Source organism: Triticum dicoccoides, chromosome 2B (assembly GCF_002162155.2).
Source record: "Triticum dicoccoides isolate Atlit2015 ecotype Zavitan chromosome 2B, WEW_v2.0, whole genome shotgun sequence".
Classification (NCBI taxonomy): domain Eukaryota; kingdom Viridiplantae; phylum Streptophyta; class Magnoliopsida; order Poales; family Poaceae; genus Triticum; species Triticum dicoccoides.
In genome coordinates this window covers 467,553,867-467,566,839 of record NC_041383.1, presented here as the reverse complement: position 1 = coordinate 467,566,839, position 12,973 = coordinate 467,553,867, and positions in this window count along the sequence as shown.

The window sequence follows — 12,973 nt, the reverse complement described above, 5'->3', positions numbered from 1 at the left end:
TTGATGACAAAATAAGTTCGCGCTTTCATGTTTCGGATTGAAATATTTGGCGGCCCCAATTCCAGCCCTGCAAAATCTCTCTTCTCCACTGTCCCCTTCCGCGCCCAGATTGCTCAAATCCCTAATTCGCCGCCAACCCAAGCAAAGTTCAAATCGCCCCTCATCTCGTCTCTTTCCCCACCTCTGTGCCGGACGACGATGACGAAGACGACGGTCGCGCTTCACCACCGCACCGGAGCTACCTCATCTACGCCCTCGTCCACCGCACCGGGTGGTCCACCGACAACGTTGGCCGCTGCAACCGATGTGCCTCATAGACACGGACTTCCACCGCATCAGGTGCGCTTCACCGACGCCGTCTCCCAGCTCACCAGGGCTACTTCACCGAGCACATCGTCGCACCTCCGCACCCCGAGGCCATTGGGGCTTCACCAATGGTCTCGTCCACCTCATCATAGAGCTCTGCTGCCACTCAAGATCTGCATCCCTGCGCGGCCAGCCAATGCCAGCGCATCATCCTCAACGGCTCTGAAGTGACCCGCACTCTAGCTAGGCGAGCATGCCCAAATGCCGGCCCGAACTAGGTATCCACACATCACTCCCTTGTGCACTGTTTCGACTATGTTTGGATATCCTTTCACTGCTCTCTTAGCTTACACGCCTATGCAACTCTGACTTTAACTCTTATTTCTTCTGGAGATATCATCTGAAACAAGCAAATCCATTTTTAGCGAAGCATGACGGTGCTACGTGATCTGGTACACATCCTGCACACTCGTATAACCTTGTAAATATCTGTCCTCCGGTACAACATCAAGGTCGATTCCTCTTATTTGGTCAACCATTCGCCATGTAAAAAATGTAGAGGGGGATGCAAGGAGCACAAGGCCTGCACATCCAAACAAGTGGTAACATGGACTTGTACATGGAACATCGCAAGCGCAAGCAGAGCTACAATGAGCCTGTACAACGAGCTAGCGTAAGTCCCTGCATTTCATTTAATTCATACTAGTATTCGTGTATGATTTGTGTGCAGTGGCGGATCCACGAATTCAAGTTACCAGGGGCGAACATTTAACTTAAAAAATACGAAGGCACTTGCACTCCGGAAATCAACATAACTTGAGAAATGTGAAGCTACATGTACTTTGAAAACCAGCTAATGATCCAAAGTAGTTCAGATTATAAACACTAAATGATGCAAGCACCAAAAAACACAAAATGCAACATGGTGTACAAGGACTACAAACATGGTCTGTACCTGCTTGAATTATTCGTTCTCTGGCTGAAAATATCAAAGTGTAATTGCACCTATAACCAGTGCGCAAACTGCATATCAATATGTCTATCCTGCACAAGTATGCCAATAGTTTCAAACAACAGATTAGAAAAGTATTTATGCTATGGTCATGATACGGGGACTTTCTCATAGATGGCCTTGACGTTTCCTCAAGCTATGAAAATGCACTATAATTTGCTTGTCATCAATGCCTGCAAATCTCTGTCTCTCTGAACATAGCAGATCATCATTAGACAATAAATCCTTCAATGAGCTTTCAAAATGCTTGCATTAGATCCCTCATTAGACACTATATGTTCATCACCAGGAGCATGTAAAATGTTTGCATCAAATCCTTCATTAGCAGTCTGTTCATTAAACACTTCAGGCTCAAGAACAATATGAGCTTGTATGTTTGCATCGGAAACTTGATTAGATACATCAGATTCAGTCAGTTCAGTATTGATTGGGGGAGTTATAAAATAAGTAGAAATTGGTTTTATTTTCTCATAGATTCCCTACATACAAACAGTTTTACAACACCGTCAGGTTTAACTATTGGCCAGAAATTGAAGAGTTGAATTAGATATAATCAGGGATGTGATGTACCTGCTCGTTGTGCATGCTACTCTTGCAAGCTGCGACCGTCCGTTTGCGCAAGCTCGATGCCATGCCCGTGCTGCCTCCCACGCAGGCTACACCCAGGGTTGGATCTTCATCTTCTTGTCCTTCCTTTCGCTTGAAGCCCGACAACCACCCTCCAACGAGGGTGCGAGGAAGTGCTGTGTCAGTCTGTCCAGCGGCGGCTAGGTTAGGAGCGAACCAGACTAGAGGCTGGAGCGAATGAATTGGGATTTTTCCTGCTGTTGATCGATATGGGAGGCGCTCGTTTGGGCCGCGAGCCTGCTATAGGGCCTGCCTTGAACTTATGTTATTGGCCCATCCAAATTGAAACATTTTCTTCATTTTTTACATTGTCTGCTCGTGCGTTGGGACGAACAAAACTAGCCTGGGCCAACCTGGACGACTCAAACTAGGTGCACACTTTCCAGCCACCTGAGGCGGTCGCCCATACCAGCCCCTATGGTGATGTCGCCCCCTTTTTGCGTGTATGATTGGGTAGTGAAAAATATTCCAGTGGCGCTTTTGATTTACCCACGGAATGGTTGAATTGCTTGCTTCACTGAGTTTGCCAATAATGTGAAGGATGCCAGTCTTTTCATCCTATTGTAGATTGCTTAGATCTTGATATGCCAAAAGTAATCGCATGAAATATACAGTAAAAGCCAGTGTGATGTGTGTGGCTACAACTAGTCTGACTACATGTCCTCATATAACATATCAAGGACGCACCATCTTACCAGATTAACCATTCGACTTACCAATGCAGTGTGGGAAGAAAGAAATATTGGGACTGCGTATCCAAGCAATTGATGTCATGGACTCCTTCGTACAACCCTGTAAGCGAAAAAGAAGTTGCAGTGTGCCTGTACAAAGAACTAGCATAAGTTCAGTTACCTGCTTCTCGGAATTTTAGGTAGCCACTTATTGCAAAATTGTTCAATTACGTTGCTTGGCTTAATTTAGTTTGCTACTGATTACATAATGCCACAGCCTGTTAATCCTATTGTAGACTGCGCCTATCTATGTGTTTGATACTTACTGTTAAGAATTACCTGTTTGCCTTAACTTAAATAGTTACTTGTTTGTTTAATGGCTTTGCTGCTGCAACAACGGGTTACAATGATGTTAATAACTACTTTTTAGCATCCAATTGAAACTCTTTAATTCCTTGTTTGTTTAAGTGGTTTGCTGTTATAACTCCCAGTTGAGATGTTTTGCTAACTTCAACTTTTCTGAATCCAATCGGAACTTTAATGGCAAAACAGGTTAGCCCAAGATCAAAGAGCGAGGTCCCCATGGACGTTGCATCATCCCACAGGAGTGGCACCAGCCCAATCGTGCATTATGAATTGCCAACTATTGATGCTCTAGAGGCTAAACAAGTGGTAGAAAGAGATTCTGCTTCTGCACTTAGAGATGAAGTTGACATGTTGAGGAAGCAAACATCACATTCACAAGCAGTACTCAAGACAAACCATTAAATATTTGGTGGATTTCAAAACAAAGCAAGCTGAGACTTACCACATTGTTAAGGTCCTGAAGGAGAAAAGGAAACTAAATTCCCACTTGGTAGATAATAGGTGAAATGTTCTTTCCATCGTTGAATAACCTTTGTGTTGTTTGTTCATGTAATCAATCAAACCATTTGTTTTAGAGATCACGTAATAATTGTTTTTTGTTTTTTGGTTTTTGGTTTGTAATTTTATTTGAGCACAAGTTTGTATTAATTGATAAGACTCGGAGACATTTCATTTGGATTGTTGTGCCAGACCTACAAATATGCCAATCGGGCTGAATGTGCATTCAGCAATAATAGTAGTATAGATGGACCATAAGTGGCACGCATCGGAAAGGGCCAAGATGCTGGCTAAAAAAGGATGCTGTTGTAGCAAAAAAAGTACAACGGCCTGGTTATGTATGTTAGTTGATATTATTGATCCATATACTCTATAAGTGTTTATATGTTTGTTAGTTCTGTACATTCTTGGTTGATTGACTCCGTATTTGATCTTGATACATCGCTTGTGTACATATCTAAATGGGAGTACACATTATGTTGCGTGTGACATTTGAGATGGACATGAAGTGTTCCAAATATTCGAATTCACCTTAAACTGGATTCCAGCTTCCGAATTTGAGTATCGGCATTTGTAAACCATATTCATATATGACAGTAGAATAGATCTTTGTCATCCTTTTGAAGATATATAAAAACACATAGAATGATTTATAAAGATTCATATAGGAATACAAAATGGATTAGAATTTAGTTGCCAGGGAAAACGTGGATGCTTGTTGTCCCAAAATTCGAAAGAAGCGGCAAAATGTCCACTCCCACGTCGGCTGCCCGAAGCCAAGTGTTTGGGAGATGGAAATTACTGTCTACCCATTACACGAACAATCCATCGGCCCGATTTCCACTGCTCTAAATAGGGGTAGGTTAGTAACTTCAATTAGACGTGACACGACCGCCTCTGAGCCCATTCCGACACGGTGGGCGTCAAACATGGGCGGCAAAGCACATTTGATTCAAGCTCGTCCGAAAGACCTCTGTTTCTCCCTCCATTCCCCATTCGTACACGGTGGGCGGCAAAACAAACTCGACTCGGCCGAAATCGATGTAGGCAAATATTTTCAATAGGGGCAGGTTTGTAACTTCACTCAGACGTGACACAACCGCCCTACCTGTCAGCCCCGTTCATACATCGTGGGTGCCAACCATGGGCGCCAACCACCCTCTCCTCGCCCGAAATCGCTCTGGGCAAATATTGGCGAGATGCGAGATTACCGTCCTATCCCCAACCGACGAGACATCCAAATTTTAAATGGGGGCTAAGTTCGTAACTTTCCCATATTTCAGACAGGCGCGTCCCAAAAACATGGTTCCCTGTACCTCGCCCTCCATTTTCCCATTCATACACCGTCTGTGCTAGAACACCATCCCCACACCAGCCTCCGTCCACCACCCACGCCGTCCTCCACCACATCCATCACCACCGTCCTCCACCATGCCGGAGCGCCTACCAAGACTGCGTCGTCCACTGCTAGAGATGGACGTTTCTCATCGACGGCGATGGACCAATAGCCTTGCATCGCGTCCTCTCGCTTCATCGGCGCCGTCGTCCTCTTTGCCGGGGCCACTCATACGACCTTCTCTTCCACCACAACGAGACTTATGCCCCGATGCACCCATCTACCATCGCAGATCTGCTTCAATGCCACCGACAGCCATCGCAACCCCGATGCCTACACGGCGCCGCAAGAGAGGTGGTACTTCATATCTCCTCAACTTTTTGATCTCAACCAGAAAATCGATCTTAACTTGGTTACTCTACTTTCTTTTCAGCTCTTAGAATTTAGTTCTTAGTTCGAAGCAAACAATGGAGGCTAAATATCATTTCTCCAGTTTGCAGCTTCAAATCTGCCATGGCACAGTCATGATACGGTTTAATTGATCATGCTTAGGGTTTAATTGATCATGTTGGTTCCGTGGTGGTTTCTTGAATAAATCAGAGGGGAAACCCTCTTTTGCTAAAAAATATGCTTAGAGTTTCCCCCTTTTATGATCACTATACAATCAGAATACGTGCTTCGTGTCATAATAACACTGCTCCACCCATCAAGCTAAACAAGCTTAGTTGTTCAAATACGAATCTGATATTATTAAATAAGTGTTGTTTAATTGGTCAGCTAAATGTTCCTAAATTAGTTTCGAGAATGCATGTTCGCCGCTCGGGTGTGTATCTCTACAAGGTGCCCACTGTGGGCCGGCCCACCTTGGGATTTTGGGTCGTCCCAGGCCCCGATTCCCCTCTATTCTGCTGCGCGCTTCCGATCTCTACTTGCCCCTAGCCGCCTGCCTCGCCGGTGACTTGCCGTCCCCGGACGGGATGACTCTAGGAGGAGATGCCGGACTAACAGGAGGCCAGGAGCCGCTCGCCCAATAGCGTCACTGCTGCCAGGGTGCACCGCCGTTGAGGGAGTCCTGGATTAGGGGGTGTCCGGACATCCGGACTATATACTTTGGCCGGACTGTTGGACCGTGAAGATACAAGACTCAAGACTTCGTCCCGTGTCCAGATGGGAGTCTCCTTTGCATGGAAGACAAGCTTGGCGATCCGGATATTAGATCTCCTTCTTTGTAACCGACTCTGTTTAAACCCTAGCCCCCTCTGGTGTCTATATAATCCGAAGGGTTTGATCCGTATAGGGACAATCATAATCATCATAGGCTAGCTTCTAGGGTTTAGCCTCTATGATCTCGTGGTAGATCAACTCTTGTAATACTTGTTGGGGAACGTAGCCGAAATTCAAAATTTTCTATGCATCACCAAGATCAATCTATGGAGTAACTAGCAACGAGAGAGAGGGGAGTGCATCTTCATACCCTTGAAGATCGTGATGCGGAAGCGTTGCAAGAACACGGTCGGTGGACTCGTTCACTAAGCGATTCAGATCGCGGTCGAATCCGATCTAAGCACCGAACATCTGTGCCTCCGCGTTCAACACACATACAACCCGGGGACGTCTCCTCCTTCTTGATCTAGCAAGGGGAGAGGAGAAGTTGACGGAGATCTTCGGCAGCACGACGGCGTGGTGGTGGAGCTTGTAGTTCTCCGGCAGGGCTTCGCCAAGCACTATTGAGGAGGAGGTGGAGTTGGAGAGGGGGAGGGCTGCGCCAGGGGCAAGGGTGAAGCTCCCATGCGCCTCCCCACTATATATAGGGGTGGAGGGGGCTGGTTTCTTGCCCTCCAAGTCCATTGGGGCGTTGGCAAATGTGGAGGAAAGAAATCCCATCATTTCCTTCCCCACCGATTGTTATCCCCCCTTTTTAGGGATCTTGATCTTATCCCTTCGGGATATGATCTTATTCCTTCTAAGGGGGATCTTGGTACGCCTTGACCAGGGGTGTGGGGCCTTGCCTCCACTACTCACGTTCATGTGGGTCCCCCCATGCAGGTGGGCCCCACTCTAGAACCTTCTAGAACCTTCCCGATACAATACCGAAAAATCCCGAACATTTTCCGGTGGCCAAAATAGGACTTCCCATATATAAATCTTTACCTCCGGACCATTCCAGAACTCCTCGTGACGTCCAGGATCTCATCCGGGACTCTGAACAACATTCAGTAACTGCACACTAATTCCCATAACAACTCTAGCGTCACCGAACCTTAAGTGTGTAGACCCTACGGGTTCGGGAATCATGCAGACATGACCGAGACAGCTCTCTGGCCAATAACCAACAGCGGGATCTGGGTACCCATGTTGGATCCCACATGTTCCACGATGATCTCATCGGATGAACCACGATGTCAAGGATTCAAGCAATCCCGTATACAATTCCCTTTGTCAATCGGTACGTTACTTGCCCGAGATTCAATCGTCGGTATCCCAATACCTCGTTCAATCTCGTTACCGGCAAGTCACTTTACTCGTTCCATAATGCATGATCCCGTGACTAACTACTTAGTCACATTGAGCTCATTATGATGATGCATTACCGAGTGGGCCCAGAGATACCTCTCCGTCACACGGAGTGACAAATCCCAGTCTTGATTCATGCCAACCCAACAGACACTTTCGGAGATACCCGTAGTGCACCTTTATAGCCACCCAGTTACGTTGTGATGTTTGGCACACCCAAAGCATTCCTACGGTATCTGGGAGTTGCACAATCTCATGGTCTAAGGAAATGATACTTGACATTAGAAAAGCTTTTAGCAAACGAACTACACGATCTTGTGCTATGCTTAGGATTGGGTCTTGTCCATCACATCATTCTCCTAATGATGTGATCCCGTTATCAATGACATCCAATGTCCATGGTCATGAAACCATAACCATCTATTGATCAACGAGCTAGTCAACTAGAGGCTCACTAGGGACATGTTGTGGTCTATGTATTCACACATGTATTACGGTTTCCAGTTAATACAATTATAGCATGAACAATAGACAATTATCATGAACAAGGAAATATAATAATAACCATTTTATTATTGCCTCTAGGGCATATTTCCAACAGTCTCCCACTTGCACTAGAGTCAATAATCTAGTTCACATCACTATGTGATTGTAATGAATCCAACGCCCATTGGGTTTGATCATATCTCGCTTGTGAGAGAGGTTATTAGTCAGCGGGTCTGAATCTTTCAGATCCATGTGTGCTTTACAAATCTCTATGTCATCTCCTAGATGCAGCTACCACGCGCTATTTGGAACTATTCCAAATAACTGCTCTACTCTATGAATCCGGTTTACTACTCAGAGTCATCCGGATTAGTGTCAAAGTTTGCATCGCCGTAACCCTTTATGACGAACTCTTTTACCACCTCCATTATCGAGAAAATTCCTTAGTCCACTAATTACTAAGGATAACCTTGACCGCAGTGCTGTGATCCATTCCTGGATCACACTTGTACCCCTTGACTAACTCATGGCAAGGCACACTTCAGGTGCGGTACACATCATAGCATATTGTGGAGCCTACGTCTAAAGCATAGGGGACGACCTTCGTCCTTTCTCTCTCTTCTGCCGTGGATAGGTCTTGTGTCTTACTCAATACTCACACCTTACAGCCAAGAACTCCTTCTTTGCCGATCTATTTTGAACTCCTTCAAAATCTTCTCACAGTATGTGTTCATTTGGAAGTACTATTAAGTGTTTTGATCTATTCTTATAGATCTTGATCCTCAATGTTCAAGTAGCTTAATCCAGGTTTTCCATTGAAAATCACTTTTCAAATAACCCTATATGCTTTCCAGAAATCCTACATCATTTCTGATCAACAATATGTCAACAACATATACTCATCAGAAATTCTATAGTGCTCCCACTCACTTCTTTGGAAATACAAGTTTCTCATAAACTTTGTATAAACCCAAAATCTTTGATCATCTCATCAAAGCGTATATTCCAACTCTGAGACGCTTACTCTAGTCCTTAGAAGGATTGCTGGAGCTTTGCATACTTGTTAGCATCTTTCAGGATTGTCAAAACCTTCTGGTTGTATCACATACAACCTTTCCTCAAGAAAATCGTCGAGGAAACAATGTTTTGACATCCTATCTGCAAGATTTCATAAATAATGCAGTAACTGCTAATATAATTCCAACAGACTCTTAGCATCGCTACGAGTGAGAAAGTCTCATCGTAGTCAACTCCTTGAACTTGTCGGAAAACATCTTTAGCGACAAGTCGAGCTTTCTTAATGGTGACACTTACCATCATTGTCCGTCTTCCTTTTAAAATCCATCTGTACCCAACAGCCTTACGACCATCAAGTAGTTCTTCCAAAGTCTATACTTTGATTTCATACATGGATCCTCTCTCGGATTTCATGGCCTCGAGCCATTCGTCGGAATCCGGGCTCACCATCGCTTCTCCATAGCTCGTAGGTTCATTGTTGTCTAGCAACATGACCTTTAAGACAGGATTACCGCACCACTCTAAAGCAGTACGCGTCCTTGTCGACCTACGAGGTTTGGTAGTGACTTGATCCGAAGTTTCATGATCACTATCATCAGCTTCCACTTCAACTGGTGTAGGCACCACAAGAACAACTTCATGTGCCCTGCTACACACTAGTTGAAGTGACGGTTCAATAACATCATCAAGTCTCCACCATCCTCCCACTCAATTCTTTCGAGAGAAACTTTTCCTCGAGAAAGGACCCGATTCTAGTAACAATTCCTTTTGCTTCCGGATTTGAGACAGGAGGTATACCCAACTATTTTCTGGTGTCCTATGAAGATGCATTTATCTGCTTTGGGTTCGAGCTTATCAGCCTGAAACTTTTTCACATAAGCGTGGCAGCCCCAAACTTTATAAGAAATGACAGCTTAGGTTTCTCTAAACCATAGTTCATACGGTGTCATCTTAATGGAATTGTGTGGTGCCCTATTAAAGTGAATGCGGTTGTGTCTAATGCCTAACCCATAAACGATAGTGTCAATTCGATAAGAGACATCATGGTATGCACCATATCCAATAGGGTGCAGTTATGATGTTTGGACACACCATCACACTATGGTGTTCCAGGCGGTATTAGTTGTGAAACAATTTCCACAATGTATTAATTGTGTGCCAAACTCGTAACTCAGATATTTATCTCTATGATCATATCATAGACATTTGATCCTCTTGTCACGACGATCTTCAACTTCACTCTGAAATTACTTGAACCTTTCAATAATTCAGATTTGTGTTTCATCAAGTAAATATACTAAGAATCTACTCAAATCATCTGTGAAGTAAGAGCATAACGATATTCACTGTGTGCCTCAGCACTCATTGGATTGCAAACATCAAATGTATTACTTCCAACAAGTTGCTCTCTTGTTCCATCTCACTGAAAACGAGGCCTTTCAGTCATCTTGCCCATGTGGTATGATTTGCATGTCTCAAGTGATTCAAAAACAAGTGAGTCCAAACGATCCATCTGCATGGAGTTTCTTCATGCGTATATACCAATAGACATGGTTCGCATGTCTCAATCTTTTCAAAAACTAGTGAGTCCAAAGATCCATCAATATGGAGCTTCTTCATGCATTTTATACCAATATGACTTAAGTGGCAGTGCCACAAGTATGTGGTACTATCATTACTATCTTTTATCTATTGGCACGAACATGTGTTCGATCGAGATTCAATAAACCATTCATTTTAGGTGCAAGACCGTTGAAGGTATTACTCAAATAAACAGAGTAACCATTATTCTCCTTAAATGAATAACCGTATTGCGATAAACATAATCCAATCATGTTTATGCTCAACGCAAACACCAAATAACAATTATTTAGGTTTAACACCAATCTCAATGGTAGAGGGAGCAGGCGATGCTTGATCACATCAACCTTGGAAACACTTCCAATACACATCGTCATCTCACCTTTAGCTAGTCTCTGTTTATTCCGTAGCTCTTTTATTTCGAGTTACTAACACTTAGCAACCAAACCGGTATCTTAATACTCTGGTGCTACTAGGAGTACTAGTAAAGTACACATTTAATACAATGTATATCCAATATACTTCTGTCAACCTTGCCAGCCTTCTCATCTACCAAGTATCTAGGGTAGTTCTGCTTCAGTGACCGTTCCCTCATTATAGAAGCACTTAGTCTTGGGTTTGGGTTCAACCCTGGGTTTCTTCACTAGAGCAGCAACTGATTTGTCGTCTCATGAAGTATCCCTTCTTGCCCTTGCCCTTCTTGAAACTAGTGGTTTTACTAACCATCAACAATTGATGCTCCTACTCGATTTCTACTTTCGCGGTGTCAAACATCGCAAATTGCTCAAAGATCATCATGTCTATCCCTGATATGTTATAGTTCATCACGAAGCTCTAATAGCTTGGTGGCAGTGACTATGGAGAACCATCACTATCTCATCTGGAAGATTAACACCCACTCGATTCAAGTGATTGTAGTACTCAGACAATCTGAGAACATGCTCAATGATTGAGCTTTTCTCCCTTCGTTTGCAGGTTAAGAAACTTGTCGGAGGTCTCATACCTCTTGACGTGGGCACGAGCCTGAAATCCTAATTTCAGCTCCTGGAACATCTCATATGTTCTGCGACGTTTCAAAAAAATGTCTTCGTTGCTTCAATTCTAAACCGTTTAACATTACGCATTGAACTATCACATAGTCATCAAAACGTTTATGTCAGATGTTCGCAACATCCACAAACGACGCTCGAGGTTCAGCACACCGAGCGGTGCATTAAGGACATAAGCCTTCCGTGCAGCAATGAGGACAATCCTCAGTATACGGACCCAGTCCGCATAATTGCTACTATCAACTTTCAACTAAAATTTTCTCTAGGAACATATCTTAAACAGTAGAACTAAAGCGCAAGCTACGACATAATTTGCAAAGTCTTTTTGACTATGTTCATGATAATTAAGTTCATCTAATGAACTCCCACTCAGATAGACATCCCTCTAGTCATCTAAGTGATACATGATCCGAGTCAACTAGGCCGTGTCCGATCATCACGTGAGACGGACTAGTCATCATTGGTGAACATCTCCATGTTGATCGTATCTACTATACGACTCATGTTCGACCTTTCGGGCTCTTGTGTTCCGAGGCCATGTCTGTACATGCTAGGCTCGTCAAGTCAACCTAAGTGTTTTGCGTGTGTAAATCTGGCTTACACCCATTGTATGTGAACGTTAGAATCTATCACACCCGATCATCACATGGTCCTTCGAAACAAAGAACTTTCGCAATGGTGCACAGTTAGGGGGAACACTTTCTTGAAATTTTAATGAGGGATCATCTTATTTATGCTACCGTTGTTCTAAGAAAAAAGATGTAAATATGACAAACATCACATGCAAATCATAAAGTGACATGATATGGCCAATATCATCTTGCGCCTTTGATCTCCATCTTGAGGCACGACATGATCACCTTCGTCACCGGCATGACACCATGATCTCCATCATCATGATCTCCATCATCATGTCTTCATGAAGTTGTATCGCCAACTATTACTTTTACTACTATGGCTAACGGTTTAGCAATAAAGTAAAGTAATTACATGGCATTTTCAATGACACGCAGGTCATACAATAAATTAAGACAACTCCTATGGCTCCTGCCGGTTGTCATACTCATCGACATGCAAGTCGTAATTCCTATTACAAGAACATGATCAATCTCATACATCACATATATCATTCATCATATTCTTTTGGCCATATCACATCACATAGCATACCCTGCAAAAACAAGTTAGACGTCCTCTAATTGTTATTGCATGTTTTACGTGGCTGCTATAGGTTTCTAGCAAGAACATGTCTTACCTACGCCAAAACCATAACGTGATATGCCAATTGCTATTTACCCTTCATAAGGAACCTTTTCATCGAATCCGATCCGACTAAAGTGGCAGAGACTGGCACCCGCTAGCCACCTTATGCAACAAGTGCATGTCAGTCGGTGGAACCTGTGTCACGTAAGCGTACGTGTAAGGTCGGTCCGGGCCGCTTCATCCCACGATGCCGCCGAATCAAGATAAGACTAGTAGTGGCAAGTAAATTGACAAAATTGACGCCCAT